Raw genomic sequence first — 21747 nt, 5'->3', positions numbered from 1 at the left:
ATTCATGGTGTGGTTCTGGATGTTCAATAGCAGGCTCATTTGAAGGTGGAATCAAGCCTGAAGGGAACTCGCTTCTCCTTTCAGAATGTGGGGGTACGGGGGGGAAGTTTAGCTCTTGGCAGAAGATAAAAAGGAAAAATGCCTCAGTGAATAGACACTTTGCATTGGATAAGAGGTGTTTCTCCTGTTTCTGATGGTCTACCATAATTAGAATAATATCTGTCTTGCCTTTGTAGAAGAGAAGGTGGATCAGAATATGGTCAGCCTGGTGGAGGGATTATCCTCTTACCTTCTGGTTCCCATGGTGATGACAGGGGCCCAGTGTCAGCAGGTGCTCTATGAGGATCAGTTACCCATATCATAGCTTGATTCTCTTCTTTATTTGCTAATCTGATGGTCCAGAGGATCCTCTGGGCCTCCTGAGCCACTTCCTCCTTCCCCTGGATGTAAAGGTGACAATCTGGGTGGACCCTTCTTTTCCAAAGGAAAAGCTCTCATTTCACAGGAAGGTCCACTCAATGGTGATGGAACATATGGGGACTGCCCTCTGGCACATGCTGGATTCGAAACATCAAGTGCATAAGGATCTTCTTCTAAAAGTTTAAATTTAAGCTCCATTTCAGTTGATTTTTGTCTGTTGTGAGCATTTACTATCTTTAAATACTTGAGGTTTTTTTTCAGCACTCCAAGCTGCCAAGGCATCATCATGTGCTTTTTTCTCTTAGAAAATACTCTGCCACTGATAATAATGAGTGGTTGCATCCAATTCTTCCTCAAGATCTTTGGCTCACATTCTACAGGTCTCCAGCTCTTCAGTTGCATGGCTGATCTTTTTATCAACTTCAGAAAACCTCTCCTCTTCCTCTAACCAGCACTTTCCCTGTACTCTTAATTTCCTGTGGAGTTTCATTGCATTTTCTTGATACTGTTCCATCTTTACTTTAAATTTCTGTTGAAGCTTCTGATTCTGGTTTTCAAACTGTGTATTTTCTGACTGCAAAGATTCTTGTTCAGTCTGAAGATTTTTAATATGTTCTATAAGATCTTGTTTTATCTACTTCAGATACTAAAGTACAAATTTGACTTCTTTCTCCTTCTAAGGTTTCTAAAGAGGCATTTAACTCAGCAGCATAAAACAGTTCCTTCAAAGCTTCTTTTAGCTGATTATCTAAGTGAGCACCAATTTCTTATTCACTCTTCATCTCCAGTTCCAAGTTATCATCATCTGTTAGACTGGAGATGTGGCTTAGTGGTTAAGTGTTCCTGGGTTCAATCCTTTGTACGAAAAAAATATATATATATACATAAATTGACCTTTTCTAACACCTGTACCTTCCATATAGAGATAAAATACAACTTTGGATATTATAATTCAGCACCAGTTACATCCTAAACATATAGAGGCTGAGAGATGTTATTTTTACAGTTTACAAAAGTATTTTCACATATATTATCTTGTTCATTCCTAAAACAATCCTGTGGGCTATGGACGCACAAGAGAAGAGTGTTAATATTGTAACAACAGAAGAAGAAAAAGAATAAGATGCCCAACAGCTGCTTTTCTACTTTCTAAAAATACTTAATATATTTAAATATATATTTTTTTCATAAAGATAATCTCCTCTATGCCAAGTGAAAAGGACAGCAACCTAATGTTTGTCTTATTGATCTGGAGTCCCCAAAGCTATTAGCAATGAAAATAGTGCCCACACAGGCCACACCCCAAATTGCCTATACCAGCTGAAGAATTCCATCGAATTCAGAAAATGAAGGAAAGTTGCTTCCAGATGATGGATTATGTTAGTTGCCCCCCTAATGCTTTCTATCTTGTTTTCTTCCCATCAGAATAATATCATCACCATTTTATAGATACTCCAGTCTGCCTTCCTGGGAAGGGTAAAATGTTCTCTCTGCTTATCTGTGCCAAGTATTCCACATACATTGACTCCAGTTCGTATTTAGTGTAATAATAAAGTTCTGAACACATACTGAAAAGCCTAAAAAGAAATTATCAGATGATGAGAGCACAGCAAGCAACTCCAAGCTTTTCTCTATTTAATGTTCTATTTACTTATGTTGAAATACTTGTTTGCTCTTTTTCCAGCCTCTAGGGAAAGATTTTCCATAAACGCAACTGGTTAAATGAGCATAAAAAGTCAGTGACGTTTTGTTTTCTTACTAAAAAAGATATTTGTTATATGTGTTTAGACACTATTCTGGAGTAATTGGGAAAACTATATTAATTTCATATAAATGAAGGCAGCTTTGTTTTTCTAAATCACATAAGTATGAAATGATTCTTAACAAACCCACTAATTAAGCTTGTCCTAAGCATGTACATTCCATATAGAGATAAAATGCAACTTTGGGTATTGTAATTCAGCACCAGTTACATCCTAAACACAAAGAGGCTTAGAGAAGTTATTTTGCCAGCTTAAAAAAGTATTTTCACATACATTATCACATTCATTCTTAAAACAATTCTGTGGACTAGATATGCACAAGAGTTAATATTGTGAACACAAAAGAAGAAAAAGAATAAGATGCCCGGCAGCTATTTTTCTACACTCAAAAAATAGTTAATTCTGGACTATCTCAATAATCTCACTTCAAAGACTCTTAATTTTAAGAGTCTTCATCATTTAACTTTGCTTTATTCAGACAGCAATAAAGTGCTATTTTCTCATGAACCTGAATCTCACAGCTCAAAATATTGTCCACTGTCTCCTCCATAATTCCAAAGTTTTTTTCAAACCTTTGAGCTTGAAATGTTTTAAAACTTTAGAAATGTTTCAAAATTATACAACAAAGATGCCCTCCAGGGTTTGGGGACTTATCTCAGTGGCAGAGTGCTTGCCTAGCCTGCACATGGCCCTGAGTTGGGTCCTCGGCCCTGAAAAAAAAAAAAAAAAGAGGAAAAAACAAAAAGAAAAAAGAAAAAGATACCCTCCATCTGGATTCACCAGTCAACATTGCCACACCTACATTATGCATGCACTGGAGCATGTGTATGCATGCATATATGATGCAAGTACATGCAATATACTTAATATGCTACCTTTGAAATATTGTGAATATATTTTTTATTAATTATACAATAATAAATACCATCATTAAAATACATTTTACATTATTCATATATGAACCATCTGGAAGTTAGCAACAAGAATCATGTCAATTTAGTTGTAAATAATTCACTATGGATATTCCATGAACAAAGACTTTTTCTTATATAGCACAATTATCACACTTAGGAAATATTTTTACTGATTCAATGTAATTGTCTAACATACAGCCTGTTTTCAAATTTTCCCCAAATGAGCCAATACATGCCCTTAATAGTTGTTTCCACCATCTAAGATGCAATCTAGGATCACAGGCAACATTTAGATGTCACATCTCTCTAGTCTCCTTTAAACAAAAAATATTACCCCCAGACTTTCTGGTCTATAAGGACCTGCACTTCTTACAAGTGTTCATTTGAGGGTTTTTTGGATTATTTCCTCCTATTCAATTCAGGTTGAGAATTGTGTGCAGGGATGTTGCTTCAATGATGTGGAGGGAATGAACCAGAGGGTACATTGACATCAGTTTGCTTCGGGTCTCATGATGTTCAATTGTTTAATTCTCATTGTTTATCTAAAGTATTCTCCATTGTCAAGATATCTCTTCTCTTTGCAATGAAGCATGCCACTGGTCACCCTTTGAGGACAGTCTGTTTCCCCAACAATCTTTCACTTACTGATTTTACATCAACAGAACACTCTTGCCTGAATCACTTATTGATTACTATGTTTGGTATAAAATAGTGATTTTTTTCTTCCATCATCCTTCTCCATTCATTAACTCTTCAAAAGTACTTCATGAAAACAAAAAATGCCAAGGACTACCTATACAAAAGGGTTAGAAAAAGAAATCAGAAGCTTCCTGGAGAAGGAAACTCTCCAGCAACGCTCACACACCCAAGTGAACTCTGAAGTCAGCTCTGCATTTGCTGTGTGTATGGAGATATATCCCTATGGTGGATCTGCTACAAAGAAACTCTTCCATTGTGTAAGCTATGGATGTTTACCATGTACTTTGTGACAAGATGAGGATGGGATACTGCCAAAGTATCTAAAGGAATTGCATTTTCAAGCTCCATTCAATAACCTCAGCTTCCTCTCTGAGGTAGAAGGCAGGCCTCGAAAAACATCAGAATGAGAAAAGTGGACATTGACTGGAAAATTCAAGACATCATTTTAAAGTGTGCTTGGCTCTGAAACTTTAAGTGTAGATCAAGCACCTCAAAATGATACTCTTTCCTCCTTTGTCTCACATAGCTTCCATTCAAAGAAGGACAAAGTATTCCATTCTATTCCTTTCTAAATACTTCTCTTATGGAAAGATTACCTGAGCCCCTGTATGTACTTAACTTTATAGACATAGGCTACCAGGCTTTGGGGAATGATCCCCTTAGTTCCATGGTAATGCCAAACCCAGCACTTTCCAGGTGTATCCCCTAACATTGAGTTCCATCCCACCAAAAATTGAGGCAAAAAAAAATTAATTAAAATTAATTAAAAAATTAATTAAAAAAATTAATTATACAATCACAGTGTAATCCATGAATATTCAGCTAATGGTGCTACCCTGAAATGCTGTTTTTAAGTGTTTCATCTTGTTCCTTTTCAAAGTGCCAAGAGAAAGTCAAAATTAATGTGTGCACTTTACCAGCACAATATATAAAAGAATAAATAAATCATTAAATACTCATTTTGTGAATCTTAATCTTTAAAGGGGTCATTAGAGAGCTAGTTCAATGTCTTATCCAATGCCAGGTTCATGTCCTCAGTATCTAAAATAGTGATGCCATCTCTGTTTCAATACTCAAGGTGGATGGATGATGGTCCATGACACATGATAGTTCATTTCATCAATCAACAATTACATTGAAACAGCCTGGAAATCAGGGAGCTAAGAATCAATGTGTTTTTCACATAAGCCCACCAGCATATTGGAAAAATACAGTGATAGGAAAACTCAAATTTAGTAGGCTACCTTAAAATAGTAAGCTTTCCAAAACAATGAAAGGAAAATTCTATTTATTGAAAGTTGATGTACCAATAGTAAGCAAGTCAACAGGTAATGTATGTACAAAATACATTTTCAGGCCAAGGAGAGTGGAGATTTTTCCCACTGTGTCACTTGCCCTGAAAGAGATCTACCTCAGTACCATTAAGTCAGTCCCATCTGTATCTTCCATCAAAAAGTCCCATAAGGAGCTGGGGTTGTGACTCAGTGGTAGAGCACTTGCCTAGCATGTGTGAGGCTCTGGGTTTGACTCTCCAGCACCACATATAAATAAATAAAATAAAGATCCATTGACAACTAAAAAAAATTAAAAGTCCCAGGAGTCTCACTTCATTTCCTTCTCTTCCCCACACTTGCTTTTATAGATTTGGTCTCGCTTGGTTCAGAATTTCTTCTATACCTTTGATTCACCCACAGTCCAAAGCAGAGCAGCTATGGCCACTCAAACACAAGGACATATGGATATGAGAGACAAGTGAACCTGAGAGATCACAACAATGGTGCTATCACCGAAATGAAAAAGGAAAAGAATGTGGCTGGGAGACAGAGTTTGGGTTTAGAGTCCCAAACCTGGAGATGAGGCAAACATGTTCAGTGTCTGGGTATGAAATGCCAAATCAATACTGCCCAGAGTCATCAGTAGAGACAGCAGTTGAAAATATGACCAATCCATTGTCTAAGGAAAAGAGAAATGAGGGAAGAGAACAGTAACAAAGATATCTACCTATCCACCACTTGAGCCCTTCTTACCTGTATTTTTAAATTTGTTTTCTTATTTACCCCCAGTGAATACTCTCCTATTCCTATTGAATGTTGTAGAATCAAGAGTCAAGTCCCAACTTTCTTTTAGGTTACTGGGAACAGAGAAGACAATCTACAGAACTCTTTGGGCTGATTCTGATTATCATCCAAAAATATGTATGAAATAGCTCACATCAGTGGGGCTTTATCAATGCTGAGCACCTTCCCTGCAGAATGAAGACCACTTCTACAGGTACCCTGGCATGTCACCTCTCTTTGAGGAGAACATGAAAGGATGTTCTTATATTAAGTTCATGCATTTGTTCAATGCAAACTGAAAAAAAAAAACCACATGTGTGAGGCACACAAAGTCCTCACTCCACTAGATCTTATAGTATTTAAATATTTTTGTGTATAGTCAAAGGTAATGTTGTGCCTTGCATCATTTTGGGACACTCCAATGTATCTGTGAATACAAGTAAAATTTTATAATTTTCTTTCCATGTTGGCAAATAAACAACTTATATCACACAAGCAATTATAAGGCTTGAGGATAATGACTACTTCCTTTGTAACTATAAACAAAACTGCATATTCTTAAACTTATTTATTGACTTTACTCATACCCTGCAGTTATTAGTGTAAAGTTCATGAAATCTTTTATGCCACAAGAGTCTGAGCTCAAGTTACCCAGGCCTTCCCCTAAATGCTCACTGCTAAGTCCCTCTCCTTGTACCTACCAGTTACCTCTCCCCAATTCTTAGCATCTCCTTCTCCCCACCTCTTTCCCCCCCAACCAGATTCTCCAGATTCTTCCTTCTCTTTCATGTTGGCATCACCAACTCAGGCAGTCTAAGGCCTCCTTCTCTCGATTCTGTTAATTATGTGTATAATCTCCAAAATATCTATGTGCATGTTCAAGTATGTGTTTCTCCTACCAATTTATAAGTAAATCTCCAACCAACTTAACATTTTGGTTTAAGTTTTCTTATGTTGTTCTATAAATATTTCATGTAAGTTTTTTTTCTCTCTCTATCTCCACTAGAATAAACCAGTAAGCTATTGGGGGGAACACATCCATATGTGTAGTGTGTGAGTGTGTGTGTGTGTTCACTAGCACCATTCTATGCAATTTTATGAATATAGATATAGATAATATTTGCAAGTTACTAGAATGCCTCTTGGTATTTATAAAATTTCATAGAATACCTTATATATGTTGGCCATTTTATAAACACTTTAGATCATAATATTACTTGCAAGGCCAACATAAATTCATTCCACTCATAACCAAGTCTACTTGGGAAGGTCCTATTTTGATGAGAGAAGAAGGGGCAGGAAGAGAAAGTAAAGTTTTCAGCATATTGATATAATTGTTACTAATATTATAGTACTGTCCTAGTGGATTAAGGCAACATCACTAACAAAGTTTAGGAAAAAGATAGATGAGTTATGAGCAATTATTACAGGAAGAAAAAAGTCTAATATCCAAAACATCAAAGTTAACAATATCTTGTGACCCATAATAATCAGACTTGGGTCTTTATTTCTCGAACAGAGGTGATAAGTTCATACAGAGTGACCATTTCTCCCTGAGCAGTCAAAAGTCAGAAGACCAGTCAGGCAATAAAACCAGTTGAAGCTCCTTAGAACCACTCTTCAACCAGTTAAGCAGACCTACCACCAAGCTTCGAACAAGAAAGTGAATGCTTAGGGTTGGAAAGAGTAGTAACAATCATCAGAAATAAGGAGGCCAAAGGAAATAAATGTCACACAGCTCAATTGGTCTTCACTGAAGTGCAGGTATGGAAGGGTGACTGGGCCAGGCAGGTGAAGACAGACCAGAAAGAAAATCACCCAGAAACAAGACATAATGAACAGCCCCATGTTGGTGAGAGAGAAATGGCATCCTTGAGAGCAAGTTTGACATTACTAATTTCTATGATGACTGGAATCTCAGGGGTTCATATGGGCATGAATGCACATGGACACACACACACACACACACACACACACACACACACACTCATCTGCACCAGCATTAGGTTGAACCCATATTTACTCATTATTTAGTGGTCTCGACACTTTGAAATGAAATCAGCTCCTTGTTTTTACATTTAAGACATCTCTCAAAGTGATGTGCAGTGATTTGATGGTCTTAGAAACAACTGTTTTCAACTCTTGAAGAGACTCCTTATGTCAGGAAGGGGACACTTGCTGAGTGGGGCTTTTTGAGGCTTCACTTGAAATCACCAGCATCCCTCTTGCCTTTCTCCTACAAAATAAAGCTTCAAAGTAATGGGAATATACAGATTGAAGAGGTAGAAACTCTCCCTCTAGAAAAACACAGGTGGATCTACTAAATGTAAAATGAATTGAGAGGGAATATAAGTTTTGCTTCCTGGCCATCAAAAACAGTTTGGTGGACTTGTGCCAAAATTGGAAATAAAAGTGTGCTCTTTTCTCCCTGCACCCTACAGAGTTGGCTTTGAAGTCACATGTGCTCCACAGGGCACAGAAGGAAACAAAACTCAGGTTCTTTTAAAATTTTATTATATATGGTTTGATATGAGACAGTGTCCTTAAAACCTTTATAAAAAGTTATTTTCAGTTACTTCTTGGATATGCTGAACTTTTCTTTTATGCCCTGGAATTTAAATCTATGTTTCCCTCTGATTATACCTTCTGGTCCCAGAGACAGCCTCAGGGACTTGGCCCAGTCCCTTGGGCCAGGCTCAGGTGTGCCTGGATGGGCAGGCTCCAGCTCTTGGCTTGTAGGGATCGAGACTGACTTTGCAGCCAACTGGCACACCTTGGCCAACTCTGCAGCATTCTGGTCACTCACCCCTAAGCAGTGCCCTGTTGTGCCTCTGGCCCTTCTCAGCTCACATTCTGCCTTAGCAGCCTATGAAATAAGGGACAGCTGTCCATTCTTCATGCCTGATATACCACACAGAAGGGAAGAAAACTATCACATTTGGATTAAAAATTATCTTCAAATGTAGGGAATTCCTTAATAAGCCTCATTATATCCTGAAGTATTTAAATATTTGTATTTTTTATTTTGTTTTTTAACTAGATAACTGAGCTTAGAGTGTGAAACTATCCTGAGTCAATATTAGGAAACTAGAAGCTAAAATAGTGAAACAGAAATATTTTGTATTTTAAAGTGCATTGATTCACACACTGTGTCAACTCTAAAGAGAAAAATATAAAACAAAAAATGCTATATTTTCAGCATAAAAAGTTTAAATGTATAATATATTAGACTGAAATATTTTCTCTAGAAAGGAAATGAAAATTAAAAGGAATCTTAAAATTCAACTAATATAATTAAAGAAGAGATTAATGGCTCAAAGTAACATTCATGTCTAAGAAACATACAAGCCAATCAGAAGGCAGCTCCACTGGTCAAAGACAGGAAAATTGGAATAGCAAAGGGAATAACTGTAACTGATTCAAATATATCAAATATATAAAATTTATGGGTTTATAATGAGTTGATGAATTGTTCATCCCAATCTCTCCTCACCTGACCTCCAAAACAGAGAAAAACTCTGGTTGAACACAAGCAGAGTTTGCTAGGATCCCAAATGAGTAGTCTAAATTTTAACAAATGAAAGGAAAGACTAAGGAATCTATCCATCTTTTCCTTTGCAAACTATTTTTCAAAATAATCAATTAATTGGTGACGAAAATTGAGTCCACATAAAGAATCCCAACTAGTAAATGGGCAATGAATGATAGAATTTGATATTTTTCATTTTATCACTCATATGGAAAATTAATAGTTGCAAAAACCATTAGGTGGAAGGTGAATGGGGAATTTTTTAAAATGATCCTGATGAAAGCCAAGGTTGGCAAGGTTATTAGGTAGGTTTAACAGCTGGTTGAAACCCTATGCTATCTGAAGGGCCATTCAGAGAATGGGAGCATCAGATGAACCCATTCTCTGACTAGCTGCAGATGACAATGCTGTCTCAAGGAGCTTTTGACTGGAGTGATGTGGTATATGAGTCATATGAAAAAAACAAAAAGTCCTGGAAGAAACCAATCGGGGAGGCGGAGTGGACAACTTAACCAGTACAGGAACAAAGATATGAATTCCAACCCATAATCTCAGAAGTCATGCAAGCAAGAGGAAAGTAGAGGAAAATGTTTGGGAGGAAAAAAAAAAAAAACTAGAATTTGGTACCCTGCTCAATTATCAAGTAAAGGAGTAATGAAGTCTTTCTAAAACAAAAACTCAGGGAACATGTTGCCAATACACTTATCCTGCAAGAAATATTAAAAGAAGTTCTTTGGAGTGAAGGGCAATGATGATGGTCAGAAGAAAATGTACATAAAGAAGACATGCATTGAGAATGAATAAGTAAAGGTAAAATGCAAAATTCATTTCTCTTATTCTTAATAGATCTAACAGGTAACAGTTTGTTCAAATATAATAGCAAAAATGCATTTAATCATGTGTGCTTATGTATAGATCTTATGTATGTGCATAGATGTGCCTGAGTGAATGGCAACTTGGTACAGGGACTGGAGAAAGGAATTCATATTACTATTATTTTAAGGAACTCACACTACTCATGAAGGCCACAATATTATTTGAAAGGAGACTTGGATAAGTTATAAATGTATATTGCAACATCTAGGGCAACCACTAAAAAAAAAGTATTGTAAAAAGGGTATGATATGCAACTGATATGCAAAGAAAAGAGAGAAATGGAATCAATAAAAACTACAATTAAAAACAGATGACAGAAAAAAGTGAAAGACAAAAATAGAAGGAAAAGAACAAGGAACAACAAAGAGAAACTGATAATAAAAAGGGCAGATATGAATCCAACCATCTCAATCACCACTTTGACCATCAATGCACTAAATGTACTGACTGAAAGACAACTGTCAAAATGGATTAAAAAAATAAGACCCAGCTATATGTTGTCTTCCAAAAATCAATTTAAAATATGAAGATGAATATAAGATAAGTGTAAACAGATGGAAAAAATATCATACTAACAGTAATCAAAAGAAAACAGGAGTAGCTATAGCAATTTTAGACACTAGCAGACTTAAAAGTCAGGAATGTTATCAAAGATTTAAAAAATAGTCATTGCCTAGTGATAAAGAAGTCATTTCTCCAAGAAGACAAAACAATCCCTAAGGGGCATATATTTAATAACAGAGCATCAATATCCATGAATCAAAAACTAATAGAACTACAAAGAGAAAGAAATGAAGCCATGATTATAGTTGGAGATTTCAACACCTTTTGTCAGAAATGGACAGACCCAGCAGACAAAATCATTAAGAGAGTAGTTGAAATCAACAACACAATTAATCAGCTGGATATAATTGACATGAAGACCACTTCATTCAACAACAGCAGAATATGCACTTTTCTCAGCTCACCTGGAACACTTACTAAGACAGGCCATATTAAATGCACCTTAACAAATTTAAAATAGAATTCACAAAATGTCTACTCTCAGAACACAGTGGAAACTCAACTAGAAATCAATAACATAAACACACTTCTGCATAATACGTGGATCAAAGAAGAACTCTCAAGAGAAATTTTATTTTTCACTAAATTATAATGAAAGCACAACTTATCAAATATCCAGGATGAAACGAAAGCAGTCAAATTTAAAAGCAGAGAAATGTAAAGCACAGCATACATATATTAGAAAAGAAGTAAGATCTAAAATCAACTATTTTACCTTCCACTTTAGGAAACTAATAGAAGAAAAGGTTAAGTAAATCCAAGGTAAGCAGAAGAAATGAAATTACAAAAATTAGAAATCAATGAAACTGAAAACAGGAAATCAATAGAGAACAATCAATGAAACCAAAAATTGGTTGTTTGGAAAAGATCAGAAAAATCAATATAATCAAGTGAACTAAGAAAAAAACAAAGGATACAAATTTTGAAAATCAGAAATGAAAGAGGGGCCATCACTACAGATGTCATGGATATTGAAAGGATAATAAAGGAATACTATGAACAATTCTATGCCTGAAATTTGATAACCTACATGAAATAGACCAATTCCTTAAAGGATACAGTCTGCCAAAACTCACATAAGAAAAAATAGGTGACGGGTTAAAATCCACTATTCTTTTATATTGGCTATTTAAGATAAAGACACTTGAAAATGAGAAGGTACAAAATGATCACTTTGGACTTTTCAGTGTTTCTTAGAAGCAGAAGATAAAATTCCCATGTAAAAAGTTGTCCTTCCTACACATGAAATATGTAATATCCTTACCTTCAAGGATAAGAATTCAAAACAGAGAATTCTGTGCACACTGTTTAAATGTTATCTTTTAAGACTACCTACACTATTTAGCTGTTTCTTCACAATTATTCTTTGTTCAATCCAGTATGTGAGTAACTGACTCTGTTTCTTCAAGTCTTATGAGGCTCTCATGCCATCTAAAACTTGTAAACAAATATGTATCCTCAGACCTAGATTAAACCTTAAGAGGATGGAGGAAGGCTTTGATTAGGTCAATCTCTAGAAAAGAAACTGAATCAATCTTTAATAACCTTCCCAAACAGAAAATGAAAGACTAAATATGATCACTGATAAATTCTACTAAACATTTTAAAAGAAATGATACTAATTCTCTACAATCTCTTCCATAAAATAAAAGCTGGAGGAATATTTTCTAATTCAATTCTATGAAGTCAGCATTTCCCTAATACTAAAATAAGACAGAAATGACACTATGTATCTTACAGTTAGGTCATAGTGGACTTGAACTGTGTTCTCAGTGAGAACTTTCTCTCTTTAAAAAATAAAAAATTAAATTTACAGAAGGAACAAGAAAAAATTTTAAAACCCAGCCAGATAAAAGCACAGCACTGCCCAAAACTAAAAGTATGGAGAGAGACAGTACTCATCATTGTTACTTTGTTATAAAAATGGAACTCTGCTGTGAATGACAGATGATGACACAAGACTTCAATATTCAAATCAAAACACCATCTTCTTTCCTTTCCTCATTGCTAAACTAGGCTTTTCTTCCAGCCACAAAGTTCAAGAGAAGTAAATGAGAAGTAAAAAAGAAAAGGAAACTCACTTGGCAAGGACTTAGGTCCCAGCTCCTGTTCGTCCCTATTTCCAAAATGAAGTTGGTAAGATTTCCTGCTATTGCATTTTGGAATGGTGACTTGATTTGCTGCAGGCACCATTTTCTTTATTTAGTATGTATGCATGTATGCATGTATCTATTCAGATTGAGTGGAATCCTAATCCTATAAAAGCCGTCTTTCTAAAATACATAATTTAGTAGGTTCTCAAAGTGGTGAAGCCCAAATGACCATATAATTCCAGAACACTTTCATCACCCTTAAAAGGAACCCAGTATGCATGGGTAATCACTCTCCATTCTACCCTTTCTCTGACAGCCTCTGGTGACCACTAATCTACATTCTATGTCTATGGATTTGCCTGTCCTGGACATTTCATATCAATGGTGTCATATAACCTCGGGCCTTACTACTGGGTTTCTTTTCAAGGTTTATCACATTTCAGCATGTATCAGTATCTCATTCCTTTTTAGGAATGAATAGTATTCTATTGTATAGACATGTGAAATTTGTTTACCCACTCATCAACCAGCAGACATTTGAATTGTCTTCACTTTATAGTCATTATGCATAATACTGCTATGAGCATGTGTATACTGAATTCGTTTATGGACATATGTTTTCAATGAGGGGGTGTATAGCAATGAGTAGAATTGAAGGATCATATGGTAACTCTGTTTCATTCACTTTTTGAGGAACGTCCATACCATATCCCAAAACAGCTACCCCATTTTACATTCCTACCAGCAAAGTGCAATATGTTTGTTAACCATTTGTGTATCTTCTTTGGGGAACTATCTATTCAAATATTTGGCCTATTTTTAATGGGACTATTTGTTTTTTAATTATTGAGTTTAGAAGTTCTTTATCTATTTAGGACACAAATCCTTTATCAGATGTATGGTTTGCAAATATTTTTCTTGCATTCTGAGAGTAGTCTTTCCACTTTCTTGAGAATATTGTTGGAAGTAGAGGTGATTTTGAAAACTATTTTTCCTGTGTGTGTGTGTGTGTGTGTGTGTGTGTGTGCATGCATGCGTGTGGACATAAATATACTTTTGTGTTATATATAACCACCACCTAGCCCAAGGTCACAAAGATTTATGCCTCTTTTGGTCTAAGGATTTAGACTTTTAGCTCTTACATTTTAATCACCGATCCATTTTGAGCTAACTTATATATGGTGTGAGGTAGAGGTCTAACTTCATTTCTTTTCTATTTTCTTTTTGTGACACTTTCTGGTTTTTTGGAGCTGTAGCCCTCATAACTTTGCTTCAGTAGAAGCCATGGGTTAATTGTAAGAAAAGCAGGTGTGTATGTAATAAAATAAAACTACCAGTTAAATCATTTAAGAAAGTACTCTATCTTAGAAGGCTAGCTCAATGAAGAGTTGCTTACTATGGGTGAAACGTAACCTTTCAAAAATTTCCTAGACCACTAATGGATGGCACGGAGGCTGGTACAGAGGTTGGGGGTGAAGAGCATGCATTCCAAGGCCAGATTCTACTTAATTCTACAATTTTCAAGCCATGTGACTTAAAGTCGTTATTCTTTTCTCCGTGCTTCTGATCAACCTCATCTTAAAATGAGAAGAGATAAAATAGAGTATATTCATAGACTTATGATTATGAGTTAAAACAGGAAAAGCCCTGACCATTATTATTAGTAAAGGTCCCATCATATTAACCCTACAAGTACCATTTCCCAAGAAACATGTCTCAAAATAATAGCTTTTATATACTTGGTATGGTTACCTTGACAACCTCTGATTCTCCCAGATTATTCTCTTAACTCTCAGAGCCTTAGAGCTCCCCAGAAGGGGACCACTTGATGATGGTGGTCACCTGTATCCTGTATGCAAGTCACTTTCAAGCTTTTTTTTTTTTCTTTTTAACACAGCCTCAAGAAGATCTCTCAGTCCCATCTCCTCTTATCTGCTGCCTGGTCACAATGATTGCACCTCTTAAGAACAAATGTTCCCTTAGGTCTGCAGTTGGGCTCAGCACACTCAACCCCAACACAATCTTCTTAGGAGTTTTACTCTTACTCTGGAATATTTGCTTTGTCTGCCCAACACAGCCACACTGCTTCCTGTCCCAACACTGCTTTCCCTGGGCAGAGATTCCCTGCCTGCTAGTATTGGGTCTCCTTGTGGGTTCAGTGCTCGCCACTCTTCTCAAAGAATTTCTTGTGGGTTTTACCACCTCTGTGGGAGCACTACCAGCATGGAGACAGGTACACATTCTGATTGTTTTTCCACAGACCTGCATGTTTACCTAAGACAAACCCAGGTGCCAAATTTTCCATGCCACAAAAAAATCAGACTTAAGTAATACTGCACTCTCTAGATCCTTTCTCTATAGTGTTGTTTTCAGGTCATTTGGCACAGTGTTCAATAGACTTCATAGGATCCAAGATGGCAGACTAGAGGGAGGCTGCATTCCTTGTCACTTCATAACTCTGGTTTCAAGCAAAGGATATCTGTTTCTTGGTGAGGTAGTTTTTGCTGCTTATCAATCCCCTGCTGTTTACCCCATTTGTCTGCTGTGATCACCTGCAGTCTACCACCATATCGACGCCTTTTTTGAGTGCAGATTGCTCACTGTCAGGCGTCTATCATCCTCCCTTTGCCTGCCTCTCTCCTGTCCATCGACTGCCTTACACCTATCCATCAGCCACCACCAGAGGCTCACCTCCCAATCGTCCTACACAGTCAGCAATCTACTCACCAACCACCAGTGGAGCACCAGCTGCCTGCTGTTGCCTGGAACTTCACTGTTACAGTACCTACAGGTTTGATTACCCATGACTGCCGCCATTTTGAGACAATAGCTAGGCCCCATAGGACTCCTGGCCAGACTGACTGAGCCCCGTCTCCAGGATCCCTCAACCCAACCAATCACTCCCTGCTTCTGGGGCCCTCACATTGACTGACTGCTCCCTGCCACCAGGACCCCCAGACCAACTGACTGCGCCCTATCACTGGGACCCCAGACCAACTGATTGCACCTGGCCTCCAGGATCCCACAACCACACCAAACACACTTGACCTCCAGGACCCCTGCCTAACCAACCACATCCTGCCTCCAGGACCTCCAGCTTACCATGTCCACACCTTGAGCTGCAGCTCCCCATTTGCCAACACATTTCAAAGTCAGAGTGTGGCCATCTTGGATAATCCGGGAAGCCATAGCTCCAATCTTTAGGTGGGGCAAATCCCATCCTGAGATGCCTGCTGGAGACTTGAAGCTCATTCTCAGGTACCTCTCATGCATCAGGCTACTGAAGACTGGGAGGTTTCATTACTATATGACTGTTATACTTTAGATTTTCTTCTTTCTTCTTATTGAAAAATTTTAAGTTTTTATTTCTTTACTTTTCTGGATCTCTTTTCCTTTTGTTTACCTGTTCCCTCAGAGTCTCTTTTTCCCTTTTTTGCATGCTAACATTCAATTTCTTTTGATTACACTCGCACCCTTTCTATCATCTAGAACTTCTGTATATTCTTTTCTTATCCCATTAACAGCTACATTCTACATCCCTCTGCATCCTCTCTGTCCTCCATTAGAAACTGCAGACCTTATTGCAAATCTGTTTGTTTTACTGAAGATAATATTTGAACTCATTCTGTTTATTATGACAATTTTGTTATTGTCCTCATAGGGGCTTTTTGGTCTAGGATCGCATAGTGTCTGAATTGGGCACTGCTAATATTAATTTCCCTTTAAAGAAAGGGTTTTTGAAACCTATGGGGCCACTATAAGCCTATAGGGAGAAATCTGCAATACCCCAGATCCTACTCTTCTTTCAACTAATAATTTACTTGGGACCAAATTATTTTACTTTATCCTTTCAGAGCTAAGTGTTCTTGTCCTTCTTTTGAACTCCTGTTTTCCCAAAAGAAAACCCTTCATGACCACATGGAAATGCACAGAACATCTAGAAGTTAGTATTATCCTGATAGTAGTAATATTTAAGGTTGGAGCCAAACAAACAAACAAACAAACAAATCACACACTGGGGTTTTGTTTTCTGACCATCTGAGGCTTCATGGAGAAAAAGGAAGTAATTTTGCTTATTCAAAAGAGCAGTTTCATCTCCGGAAATTTCTTTTACTTGCCTGGATTCTTCCCATCAAAATGAGATCTGGACACTTGGTAGCTAGGTCAACACTGAGAGCTAGTATCTACATGGAATTTGTTTGCCCTGCACAATGTGCCTGATTTTCTATGGGTCTGTGCTAGAAACATGGCTGCTCAGCCATGCTGGCTCTTCTCCCTTCTTTTACCATAGTATCCTCCAGCTTCTTATCCTTCAGGTTCAATTTCCTCAAATTCTTCCAATTCTTAGTATTTTTCTTATTTTTGTTGTTGAGGTATGCAAAATTGGATAAGGTATTGCTGATTTTGGAATAATCAATACTGTATCAATTGGAGGGAATGATGAGATGTTGGAGAGAGAGGGAAAACACGATTTAAAACAACATCAAATATCTGAACTTAAAGGTCCAAATAACCAGGCTCTTTTCTTACATCATATTTCTCAATTTCGTTCAGTATGCGCTGCCACTCCTCAATCATCTTCACTTTATTCATTTCTTATTTTCTTTCCTACCCATGAAGTATCTGTGCTTCTGATTACTTCTTCTTACCTATGCAACTAACTGTACATTTTTTTCAGGCAGCATTTCATTTTGCTATTTTGATCCAACTGTGTATTTTTATGAATCTCATCACTATATCCTGTCCATACTCCATACTCTAACTGCCAGGGTTTTAAAAATTATTATTATTTCCTTATTCTTTTGGGTATTTGCAATACCTCCCAGAGTATATCTTTGGAATAAATTTCTGCATTTGTTATTCGCCTTTCCAGATCACCCAGGCAAATGCTGAATTAAATGTGACATGTTAAGCTCACAGATTCATAATTATCCTGCATTAAGAGATGACAATATGATTTTTTTTTTTTGGTTGGAGAACTCCGATCCACATTTCTCTCCTCTTTACTAGGAGAGCAATCATTACACAGCTTGCAATCATATATTTTCTAAGATTTAGAATCATATGTAATCACACAAAAGTAATCTGAGATACATTTGATTTAGGTGCTATGTCAGTTAAGGGATAGTCAGGAAATACAAACAGTTCTAGTCTTCCAATAAAGGAAATGTAACATAAGCACCTAGTTATCCAGCTAAAACTGAGAAGCCAAAGAAGAGATGGTGAGTGCCCCCAGGTTGGCTATGCCTGGAAGTTGCTTCAGCCCTAAGACTGGTGCACCTCAGGAGAAGAAGGTGACCTGAGAACCCAGAGTTGGTACACCTGGACAGAGTTGGGGGCTGGGAGCACAAAGAATGGGATGTCTGTTGGAGTTGGAATCTCCAGGAGAAATAGCACTGTCCAAGATGCCCCAGGGCTGGGAGAGGAAAGGATAAAATTCTCAACTTCTCTTCTTCCACTGTTGAGCTTCTAGCCTCCTATTGACTGATCCTACATGGAAGCCACCTGACCAGAAATCCAATTCCCAAATATACAGATTAGAGCAGGGGAGACACAGAGAGTGGAACTGAGAGCAAAGGGCCAAGAGACTCACCCAGACATGGTGGTGTGTACCACAGAGTCTGAAACAAAGTCCTTTACACAGTCTGTCCAGTGAACTTGCGGATTCACCACTAGCTGTCACCTGCCTCTCCATCAACTCTGTACACTGCCTCTAGTCTGGTCTTCTGAAAATTCTATTTTTCCTTTTGCTCAGTGACCCCGATTTTCTTCCCATCAAGCCTCCAGAACTTTCCTCATCTGTAGTCCCTAGTCTGCTCAGATCTAGATTTAGTTAAACATTTTCTTGGTACAAATCTTTACCAAAGAGAAGGTGGGAGATAAGGTAAACCAGTATTAGATGACCATCTATTACGATAGAGGCTATACTGGGAATTTGGTATAGTTTCTCTTACCATGTAATTCTCAGGTATTATTCTCATTTTTTGGTAGGATAATGAGGCTTGGCAAGAGGAAGTAACTATACCAAGGTGACAAAGTCTGACTGGAGTTGGAACCAGGTCCATCTGACACTAAACCTTATTTCTACTGTGACTGCCATGTCACCCTCCTGGCTTTATTAGTGCTCAGAGAAAATAAGTGACTTATTAAGGGTCACATGGTTAGTAAGTGATGCAAAATTTCCCTGCAGTCATATTTTAGGAAGATTCCACTTACTTATACTCAACTTAAGTTTTGCTTTCTGCTTGATACTCCACATCATGCTTTTGTTTCCTTGAGCTTCTGTGGAATTTACACCATTTCTGTGTAGATGGTGTCATTGCATTGTTAAACACTTCATATAAGGGGAATAAATTCTGTTACATTGTAATAGGAATAACAATACTGTCTTATATTTTCTCTCTTTTTATAAAATCCCATGCGAGTGATGTAGTTAACTTTGAATGACTTATTGCCCATCGTTTTCAAGGATGTGATTAGCACCTTGCATTTTAGAGGGAACTCTCCTGAATGTGCTGGGGAATGCTGTAGAACACAGATTTTGATGCAGCATTTCTGGAGTTGGATCTGGAGTTCTTATTTTTTCTACCAAGTTCCTAAGCGATGCTGATGCTGTAAATCCAGGCACCGTACTTTGAGAAGTGAGCCTAGAACACAGGGTTGCACATTGAAGGTAGCTGAAAACCCACCAACCACCTTCATCACAATGGACATGAGAAACCAACAGTTACAACATACTCAAATCTAGGGAACTGAAAACAATAGCAGGTCAAGTCAGGGGTGCTAATGTTGGAAGGTAAGAAACCAGGAATAATATACATTATTGCTGTAGATTAGGTGGGGGCAGGGCTGGCACTAAACTTTGTATGGTCAAGATATGTTTTCCTTTAAAGTGAAGTTCTTAGAGTGTCTTGAATTTTAACATTTTATTCAAGGGAAGGGTGACTGCAGAAATGCAAGGACTGATGGCCCCTGTGTTGTCCTCGGAAGGGAGGCAGAGAAGACTGTTCTTCGGCTCTGTTCTGACTTGATGGTGGTCTCTACAGAGGACAAAGCAGGTTTTCTGGATGTTGACTTGGGGAATATATTGAAAGATGCATTTGATGTGCTGTGATGGTTCAAGTTTCTTGTTCTCTTCTGCTGGAATGAAAGGAAAAGAAATCATTCCTAAGACAGGAAGGAGTATAGCTGATTATGTATCATTCACTGCCGACTTGGACCCCCACAAAAGGGAATGGAGCTTAGCGAGTGTTCCCCCACTCAGCCTCATCCTCTGACCATGTGTTGGAGTAAATTTATAAATTTCCCTGGCCATGGGGGTGGGAGGCAGCACTGCTGGTCCTTCAGGGTTATGGGGCAGAGGGCACTGAGCACTGTTCACCACCCCCAAGAGATTCCTGGGGAAGGATGGGAAGATGGATGCTGCTTCTTTCCCCACCCACTCCCCTGGGTCTCAGAGGAGTCTGCTGTGGAACCTCCTTGATTATTAGAATCCAACAGAATATTTTAATGGGAATCCAACTTTACCTGAGGTACTGGCCAGAATCAATCTTTTTTCCATTTTCAAAAATCAATACTGTATTTCCTATAATTCAATCTCCTTGTCTCCCTCCCAAATCCCTTTTGCTGATAAAAAAAAATCATTACTGCCTTTTTCAGACATTTAACTATCTATTATCCATACCATCTGCTGCATATTTTTCAGAGTTTTATTTTAGGATTTTAATGAAGTTTTTTTATTTGTTCATTTTATATCTTTTACACTAACCATTACTTCAAGGACTTAGCTCAGATTTCCTCAAACCATCTGGAAGAGGATTGGATCAATCTCATGTACATTGTTGATTTTGGAACAGGGTCAGGTTTTTTTTTTTGAAGATTTATACAATTTTCCTTCATTGATCATGTTCCAGAATGTCCTAGCCTATTGCTTAAATTTTATTCACAATATGGTATTCCCTAGCTACAGAAATTAGTGATTTTTATTGATCTTGATATTTTGGGCTGGTTATCTTTGAAAAATATTGGGATGACAGGGTGGAGCAGAAAGAAATTAATCTTGATAGATATAATATTAAGTATATAATATTACTGCTCTCTTTTCTAATTAATTAATTTTGAGGAATTTCTGATTTTGAATTTGGATAAGTACATTGCTCCTCTACTCCCTCCTAGAAAAGACTAAGTCCCTCAGGCATACATATCTTGTATTTTTATCTGTGTCTTTAGCACTTGACCATATTTGCTCAATAAATACCAGATCAAAGAATCAATTAATGACTATCTGATGGGCATATGTTAGGGTCCAGCAATAGGAGCCCTTTCGAATTCTGCAAAGGACTGATTTGGAGGTATAGGGTAATCTTTTTCTTCATAACAGAAGGTCAGTTTCCCTAAAATTAATATTTTTGATCATTTCCAATTTGTTCCTTTTGCTCCTCCCTATCTATTTACAAGCATACTTCTGTGTGGAGAGATTCTGAATAGAATCCCTGTCTTGATTTATCATTTCTGTATCTGGTGAAACATCTCACCCTGAAAGCAAAAGAAACTGCAAAAGAAGACAGTACCACAGAAGGGATGTGGACTTTGGAGTTGGGTGAACGTGGGTTTGAGTGCTATCCATACTTCTTCCCAGTGTGGGAACCTTGAACGTGTTACCAGTGCCAACTCTGTATAATGAGGATGCTAGTGAAGAACAGATGCGATAATACATTGGATTATAATCAGGCCTCCAAAGCCTTACCTGGCCCCACCCTCATTCACCTCACCGCTCTCTCCTTGCTCTCTGAGTTTCACCCACTTGGCCTTTTTTCAGATTTTCTATAGCTC

General features: G+C 37.5%; 1 pseudogene; it reads right to left on the bottom strand.

Moving 5' to 3' along the window:
* Positions 1-260: 260 nt before the first annotated feature.
* LOC124961228 (cTAGE family member 2-like) lies at positions 261-17493 on the bottom strand (annotated as a pseudogene).
* Between the last annotated feature and the right edge of the window lie 4254 nt (positions 17494-21747).

This window comes from Sciurus carolinensis, chromosome 12 (assembly GCF_902686445.1).
Source record: "Sciurus carolinensis chromosome 12, mSciCar1.2, whole genome shotgun sequence".
Classification (NCBI taxonomy): Eukaryota; Metazoa; Chordata; class Mammalia; order Rodentia; family Sciuridae; genus Sciurus; species Sciurus carolinensis.
The sequence above is the reverse complement of the archived record's forward strand: the minus strand, read 5'-3'. Positions and strand labels throughout refer to the sequence as shown.